General features: G+C 41.5%; 1 pseudogene; it reads left to right on the top strand.

Moving 5' to 3' along the window:
* Positions 1–6,794: 6,794 nt before the first annotated feature.
* Positions 6,795–7,444, top strand: LOC104862021 (annotated as a pseudogene).
* The last annotated feature ends 1,913 nt before the right edge of the window (positions 7,445–9,357 follow it).

Genomic DNA, 9,357 nt, shown 5'->3' with positions numbered 1-9,357 from the left:
ATATATATATACATGTAAAATTGGATTTGAGGAAATTTTAACGGTGCTGTCAACTTTGGAAAAAGTTATCCGAATTTACTGTATTGAGCTTGCATAATACAGAAATGGACAGCCATATTGGTCTAGAAATGTTAATTTTTTAAATTTTCAGTTAAAAAATTTTTTTCCATTTGTACAGGGGTAACGCATTGTACTAAATATGTAAGGTCATATCTGCATGGGTTTGATTACAGAAACTCATAAAGTATTCTCTAAATAATGTAAAAAAGAATAAGATAAGACTACAAGAGCAAGAAGCAATGTATATATGTTAAGGGATCATTTTTATATTCAGAATTAAGGATTATTTTAATCTTACATCATTGCCTTTTCTCTTTTACTTTCCTTTTCAGTTTTATTTTTGGATTCCCTATTTTTAATATTCATACAGAGATTTCTTTAAATGAAATACAATAGTTTCTCTGGTGTGAAAAAATGTAATAGTACACAGGATCCTAATGAGATAATTAATAATGTGAAATAGGAATTAAAGGGCTAAAGGTGTAGGGAAAGTGGGAAGGGTGGGGGAAAGGTAATAAGGGAGAGGAGAAAAATGTGAGAAACTGAAAAAAATGAAAATAAAGTGTTTGTAAATAGGGAGGGGAGGATGGGTGAAGGGAGGGCAGGGACAAGGGGGAAAAAGGAGAATTAAGTCCTATTATGTCAAGGCACAGGATCCCAATGATTAGTGTACCTCTATTGTATACCTAGATTGTACCAATAAACTCAATAAAAAGAAAAATCAGAACTTATTTTTAACACAGGGAGTCCCGGTGAGTCTCACTATGCATATCCACCTCTCTCCTGGAGGTCCTGAGGGAAGAACTTCATGTAGACTTGTACCAGGTATGAACTTGTGATCACACTGAATAATTCACTTGCGCTTCTGTGAGAAGTTCCACATTTGTGCATTGAAGTAAACACTGACACCTGTGGATGTGTTGTTTTAGTGTGTGAAAAATTAAGATTATGAATTATAAGTGAACATCATAACATAGCTATGGAAAATTCTTATTTTATCCAAATGTTGTTGTTGGCACCAGACCTGACCTGCAAACTCACATCTAATCTGGGTTTTAAATCTTTCCTGCTTCTCACCCTCAGTGCTCTCCATATAGCAGGACAACATGCAAAAAGGGCTCAGTATTGTTTTAATTTAAACTTCTCGAATGGCCAAAGTGTTGAATATATTTTCACATACTTATTGGTCATTTGAATCTCTTCTGAGAGATGTTTAGACTTCCAATTCGAAGCATAGTAAATAGGAGTAGTGCTAATGCCCTCAGGTTGGTCGAGTTCTAATCTACATGTAATGCTGATCAGAGGTGGAAGAATAAAACAAAACTTACAGACGCGCATTATTTCCCAGTGAGTCCTGCATCTCTACAGAGGAAGATAAACCAAAAACAAAATAATAATTTTTCTAAACATAATCTAAACATATTTAAACTTTATGGAACATGTAGGTACCAAAACAGATGAGATCTTCCATCAAACAAGAGATTCTAGTGTACCTGAGAGGAAATAACTGTTTTAAGTTTTACAAATAAAGTGCAATCACCTGTCATTAGCCATTCTGATCCGCAATCAGTTCCCTGCTTCGATATCTCCAATTTACAAAGGGCTCCTCCTCCACGCCCTGATGTAAGCTCCCATTCTCTTTAATAAATTGGAGGATGACCCATTCATAAAACAGGAATAAAGTTCACCCTTATCTACTGCAAACATTGTGGTAATTTTGACACAGGCATGTTATCTGAGACAGACAAATTGCCTGAATTACCAGCAAGAATATGGTAATTGGCAGGGTCTCTAACATATATGGGATTGATGCTGTATGAAGCACATATTTCCCAGCTGCCTGTGTCTTTGAGAATGAAGATAATAAGCAAAGGCTGGAAAATTCATTAATTAGACAACATTCTTTTAAATTTCAATACATGTACTGTATACTACGAAAAACATGGGTAAGTTTACAAATATCCATGCCCAATTCAGTAAGAAAGAGCCTATAGATTAAGTCCTTCTAATTTTATAAAATTTAAATAATGAAAACTGCTCTGACCTGCACCGCATAGGGTCTGAAAGCTGGGAGAGCAGAGGGAGATGAAGAGGAACAAAGAAACCACAACTCTTCTTGAAGCTTGGGACCAGGTGGAACCATAGCTTGTCAGGATCTAAAGGTCACCTGGAGCACCGCGCTATTTATGGTGGAAGGGAAGCAGGAAGAGAAGGAGGGCAAATAGTGCTATGTGGCCTCCCTGACCTGGGGGAATTACTGCAGTTGTTTCATGAGGGGGCATGGGCAGGAAGGTAGCAGGGAACAGGGGAGTTTACGTAGTGCGACTGTCTCCTGGGGCTGTGCCATCCAGGGTCTATAGCATTAGTCCAACAGACTCTGTAATCTATGGAGAAGTGGGCAGCGAGGAGAAAGGGAGTAGGGAGGAGGAGAAGGACCATCTTCAGGCTCGGTCCACAGGAGAAAACGGATACAAAGTAATTTCAATACCACAATATCTGCTTGGGAAAATACAAAAACAGGAAATTTCAGAGAACTAGAAGATTTGAAGAAATGGATTGCGTATATAGCGAGACAATTGTGAAGGTTAAGACAATATTCAACAAATTCTATATTTTGGTTCAAATAGATTTCAATTACACATCAACAAAGGATAACAACTCAAAAGTAAATAATTTATGAATTATAATACCAAGTTGAGTGACATAATATATTTCAGAATCATAAGAATATATTTCAACGAATCCTCCTCCCTACATAGATTGGCAAAAGAATTTGAAAGCAGAAAAATCAAGTCATTGTACTCTCATTAAAAGAGTTAGTGTGCTAAACATCACCAAGCATTTGGCCTGTGATTTAGAATAGTTCAGGGAGTTGTTGAGAAGCATTGAAAGGATTCTAGGCCCAAGTGCTTGATTAATCAGATGGTGACCTCAGTGTGAACCCCGACATGAACATCCCCACAGGGGTGCACACACCTGGCCGGGGAAGCTCAAGACACACAGTACATTGAGAGTACTGTACCATCGAAGGGAATAATAAAGAGTGGAGAGAAGAGGACAAGGAGCTGGGTCTCTTGCAATAAGGAAGTGGTCCAAGGGCAAGGGGCCAGGAGGAGGGGAAAGAGACGTAAGTAGAATAAAGTTATGTCGTGTTTAAGAACATTGTAATTTCAATTAATGTAAACATTATATGCCATAGGATGCGCTAAGGAAAATTAAAAATGACAACAAGAATGAAAAATTTAACAGTGAAATTGGAGGAGGGAGAACAGAGGGGGAGCGAAGCAGAAGGGGATTTAGAAAAGGAAACAAGCTGTAGTGTGTGCATGGTACCGTTCCCCGAGATGATTATAAAGTACATGAACTTCAATATGCAGTCATAAAATTTAAAAATTAATAAAACGAGGCAAAAGGATGTTTCCTGTCAGGATCTGGGCCTTCTCCATCTCACACCTGTCCCTGAGTCTTCCGTTGCATGGCTCTACCCTTACCTTGAGGACTCAGACAAGGTTTTGTTGTTGCTGTTGCTTGAATAGGAGAACATTTCCTCAGTTGTGCATAGCTCAGGATAACTTGTGTGAGAATGACTCTGCTGTGTTCATCTGGCCCGATCCTGGCCCGGGTCTGGGGAAGCTGTTAAAGTCTACAGAAAAGTTGAAATCTAGTGTGAGGAGAAGTCAATGTGAGCACAGGTACAAATCTCCCTTCGGGGTGATCAGGGCCCACAGACCACACTCTTTATAGTCCAGGGATGTTCAGTCCCTTCGGAGGGTGCGGAGAAAACCTGTGATCAAGAGGCTCAGAATCCAGCCCTTCCAGGGTCCTAGTATGGACCAGTTACACTCGGACCAGCTGAGATCCTCGGTTCTCCTTAGTTTTCATCCTCCTGTGACACATCACCATTTCAAATCTACTGAAGTGATTCATGTATCAATAATTTTACCAATTAAAAATCCAAAGTCAATCTGCAGAATGCACAGACCGTGTATGTCCATGGTGTGCATTAGATGAACTCTCTGCAAGTGTACCAAGTCCAAGCACTGTGGCCACGGAAGCCTCCATCTGACCTCAAAGAAGACCTGGACATCTGCAGGCTCAGGCAGGAACCTCTGCAGGAGGCAGCAGCTGCAGAGAACCTTCAAAAAGGCAGTGGCAGCACAAGTGTGGGGTGAGAGCCTCGAAGAAGGGTGCACAAGAGAAGTGCCTTGGAGACCTTACAAACTGTTGCCCCGTTGGCCACAAGGCACCTGGCCCGCAGATACACCCGGACGGAAACGTGCTGTGGGACACTGCAGGCACCAGCTCACACGCACGTGGACTCTTGTAGGAGCTGAGCTCTGAAAACATGTTGACGGGCTGAAAGGACCATGTGAAATGTGATGTAAATTCACACCCACATGAAGTCAAAGGGGTTACTACGGTTCCTTCAGGGTAAACATTGGTCCAGTCAGGTTGTGCTTATTATTGGTACTCATTGCTCCTTTGTATCAGCTCTTTAGATTGGAACTGTCCATGCCTTGGAAGGCTCAGCACTGTAGTGGGGAAACACTCAACTTGTTCAATTTCATGATGACAAATTAGGGAGAATCACATGGAATATCTCACCCATAATTCATTTAGATGACATTTACATCAAGCTTTGAGAAGGGTCCTAAAGAGATTTAAAACTTTGGAGTGGTTATGAGGGAATAGGATGATGTTAGTAAGAGATAAAGACATGGGAGTGGGAGGACGGGATAGAAAACTACGGTTGGAAACCATGGGCCCCTCAGATTTATAGATTGGAACTCATCTGTGCCCTGGTGGATATCGATAATACATGGTGTCTTTTCTGGAATTTCCCAGTGATTGGAACTCATCTGTGCCCTGGTGGATATCGATAATACATGGTGTCTTTTCTGGGAAATTTCCCAGGGATACTTGATTCTTAGTTGAAATCAGGACTGTTGTATCATGAGCATATCACTTTTTTTGCCTCCCTGCAATGTAGGGACACAGTGTGCATTTCTCCTGTGACCTGAGGGTGCACAATCTAGACAAGGTCTGGCAGCACACAGTTATCCCCCTGGGGAAACCAAATCTGTCATTGCCTGTTCGTAAAACTCTGTGTCCACAAATACGACAAATGCCTGTATGTGATGTAAGGTGCTCCTTGTGTGGTGTTTTTACAGAAGCAGGAATAGAACACTCTCCTCCCCAGTTTGTGTATGTGTTAAACTCACACTCTCAGGCTTCAGCACACTCAGCCATTAGTAATCAATGAGTTGCTTCCAACTTAATCTTCTTACTACAGGGCATAGGGTGACCTCAGACCCAGGCAGATAAGTCTTGCCCTTATTTTCTTCTGTAACCTCCAAATTTCCTGGTTAAATATTTTTACTGCCTTGCAATTTCATTCTTTTGGAGCACTGAAAACATTATTAACTTACATTGAATTCAGTTTTTTGGTTATAGTTATACTCTGTGTTGTAAAAAAAAAAGAGACCAACGTTTTAATGTGTATGCATTTGTGTGATGATGAGTAGCTCACTTTATAATAAGCAGAAGCTTAGAAAATTTGATTAAACATTAACAGAGCAACGAAAGATTTACACTGAAATGTTTTGCATCTTATTTCTCTGTGATTGTTAACTTTCTGTGTATCTTTTCCATACTGGGAATAAAAATCAAGGCCTCACAATCAGTAGGCAAGACCACCACTGAGCTGTATCCAGGGCTCTGTTTGCATACATTGGGAAATTAATCAGCATTAATATCGAAGAATGCTGTCTCACATAGACATATGTTGATATTTTAAACAAATATTTGAGTTAAACATGATCAAGTTAGATGGAGTGGGCTCTTTATGTAAATGTTGAAATAGGAAAATTAGTGTAAACAACATGAAGGTCATGAGCTGCCTGGAGATAGGATGCAGGAGGGAAGCAGCAGGAGGGAGGGATGGCAGAGGAGCCCCAGGAAACACTGCAGGATGACACGTGTGTTCCCTGCTCTGTCCGTGTGTGCTTGTGGAAGAGCCCTTGTGGGTTAATACTTCTCAGGTGCTCACTTCATAGCTGGGCAGTTTACGTGTTCTATATGATGAACCTGTCACGGTTAAACTATCTCTAAATATAGATAAAGAGTGAGCGAGTTTATGACAGTTGAAAATGAGAGATTCACGGACAGGCATCCACATTAACACTGGCTCTGTTTCATCTCAGCAAACAGCAAAACTCAGCAAAGTCACACTTGTGCTCAGCATGGGAAGAGGGGAACAGCAACATCAGCAGGTGCCCCTCTCTGTCCAGGACCTGGAACAGGAAGCAGTTTGTTGACAACTTCGGAGAGCCTAGGCCCAGATAGTGGGGAGAAAATTTACAGAGCATCACCTCTGCTATAGAAGAGGAAACTTTGTCCCACACTTTCATAATTTTACATGAATTTTACTTTCATAATTTTCAAAGCAGACAAATTTTATAGAAAGATGCATGCTATCTGTAGAACACAAATAAAAGTAGATGAAGAGATAATTTGAAAACAATATTTCATAATGTGTTTTCCTATTATACTAAATGAATTCATTGGTACCAAACTATCCCAGCACACTCTCACTGGAAGTGGGCACTGCCCTCTCTCAGTTATCCATCCCCAGTGCTGTCTATATAGCAGGAGGTCATGCAAATAGGGCCTCACTGTGCTGTTAAAAAACAGCCCAGCCCTGACCCTGCAGCTCTGCAGAGAGCCCAACCCTGGATGCCCAGGTCCTCCCACTTGGTGATCAGGATTGAACACAGGCAGCGCAACATGGACCTTACCATGTGTTGGGTTTTCCTGTTTGTAATTTTGAAAGGTAAATTATTTAGAGCAAAAGATACTGAGGGCGTGAGTGTACACAGTGGACGTGTGTGACAGTTTCCTGAGCAAGATGTTTCTGTGTTTGCAGGTGTCCAAGCAGAGGTGCAGCTGATGGAGTCCGGGGGAGGCTTGGTGGCACCTGGGGGGCCTGAAACTCTTCAGTAACTACTGGATGGGCTGGGTCTGCCAGGCTCCAGAGAAGGGGCTGGAGTGGATCTCATCCATCAATTCTAACGGTGGTAGCACATACTACGCGGACTCTGTAAAGGGCCGATTCACCATCTCCAGAGACAATGGCAAGAACACGCTGTATCTGGAAATGAGCAGCCTGAGAACCGAGGACACGGCCGTGTATTACTGTGCAAGAGACACAGTGAGGGGACCTCAGTGTGCGCCCAGACACAAACCTCCCTGCAGGGGCGCGCTAGTCCAGCAGGCGGCGCTGTGGTCCATGGAAAATCAGGGAGGGCCCCAGGAGCAGGTGCAGAGAAGACAACATAGGAGTGAGGGCTTCCTGTTGGCCTCTGAGGTTTCCCTTCCGTATTAACATCACACGACCTGAGCAAACCTTGAAATGCATGAGCTGCAATGAAGTATCCAAGGATAAGTGAACATTCCGTTAAATTTATTGAAGTATGGAGTTTCACCTTATATATCTAACTTGCACTTGATGGGTAAACCCTGGTCCCTGGTGTGATGACCTCAAACACGGAGAAACACGATCGCAAGTAACTTGGAAACTTTGTCAACTGCATTTTCTTTTCAGTGTCAACTCATCATCATAAAAATTGTATCTGCTAATTTATTCTCAAGTGTGTGGATTTGTCTCATACAAGAATACATGATACAGATTAAGGAATTAAGTCCTTCCCAACCCAATTGACAGAGTCTGAAAACACCCAGCTCTCTCTTCTATCCTTGGACCTCAGGATTGGCTCAGCCCCAGCACCTTGTGGAGTCCGGTGCTCAGGGAGGAGGGAAGAGAGAAACTGGGCTGGACTCAGGGCGGAGTCCAGGGGCCTTGCTGTGCTCTTCCTATCCGAGGGGGCAGAGCAGGGTTGGGCCTACGCTTTTCCTTTGGACTTTAGAAATTGTAACAATTTTAAAACAGACTGTAACACTTCTCCCTCTAAATCCCCCCCCTCTGTCTCTCTCCTCTTTCTTTCTCATCTCTCATCACTTGGATTCAATCTATATATCAGTAAAAGATGAAGAATACATGAGGGAAAGTGTTCAAGTACGATAACATTCATTTTTCCTAGGAATATTCTCATAATTCGGTGTTCATACATTTTCTATATTCTGTATCACTTTTATCTCAGTTAATTCTGTATTTCCACCACACATGTATTCTTAAATTTTCCTAAAATGATCATACATGCTTCTATAATTTATAATATATTTCTTACAGCTATAGTTTTCTGTGAAGAAATATTTTAGTGAACATAAGTTCATTTCCACACCCTATACCCACACACGCACATTTTAGTTTTTTTGTGGTGACCCCCAGTCTCTTGATCCTATTCCCATTTCAGAGACATTTGTCAACTCAATATCATGTATATAATATGCTATTTATTATGAGTTTTTCACATTAAAGAGTTGTATTAAAACTTGTTTGCATTACATAATATTTACTTCCAATTTAGAAAGTAGGTGCTTGTGCTTATCACATCTTGATTCCTGTTATTCCCCTTACCCTCCCTTCCTTCCTCCATATTGGGTTTCTGATGGTAACACCCTCCCACACACTTCTGTACATCTCTGTATGTATAGAATGGATCAGGACAATGCCAAGATTCTACTTTAATAATGGGGAGATGGAATATAAAATCAATAACAGGAAATAATATAAAACCAGGGGGAAAATTCAGTAAACACAAGGCTGTGTCCAGGAAGAGATCCACATAACTGCCTGGCCTTTACCTCTCTTTATTAACAAAAATGAAATTACACAATCTGAATTAAAAATAGAACTTGTGTTCCATATAGCAAAAACTCGTGGTAAATAATACAAAAATGGAAAAGTGAATAAACACACTAGACTCAAACAGATGTGTGAAGAAACCTAAAATTCACAATGATTTAGATGGTACATGTCCTTTACAGCTAGTGCTATGAAGGAATACTCAGTAACTTGGGTTACTGCTCTAATTGTCCCTGACTTATCTAGAGGGCTGCATTGGATGTGGTTCTCCAGAGCAGCAGAGATAAACCAGACACATAGTGACAGCACACAGGAAGAGACATTTCCTCCGGAACTGGCTCACAGGACCATGGAGGCTGGAAAGAGCCAGCTCTGCCGTGTGGTCTGCAGGTGGAGACCAGAGAGCTGGAAGTGCAAGCACAGTTGCAGGCTGTCCCCTGGGGAATCCCTGCGGATGGGTGATCGTGGTGGTTTTTCCTGTACAGACTTTCCTGGTTAATGAACCTCACACACACGATGGAGGGGAACCTGCT

Source organism: Fukomys damarensis, unplaced genomic scaffold (genome assembly GCF_012274545.1).
Source record: "Fukomys damarensis isolate Sample0158 unplaced genomic scaffold, DMR_v1.0_HiC HiC_scaffold_25, whole genome shotgun sequence".
Taxonomy (NCBI): Eukaryota; Metazoa; Chordata; class Mammalia; order Rodentia; family Bathyergidae; genus Fukomys; species Fukomys damarensis.
The sequence above is the reverse complement of the archived record's forward strand: the minus strand, read 5'-3'. Positions and strand labels throughout refer to the sequence as shown.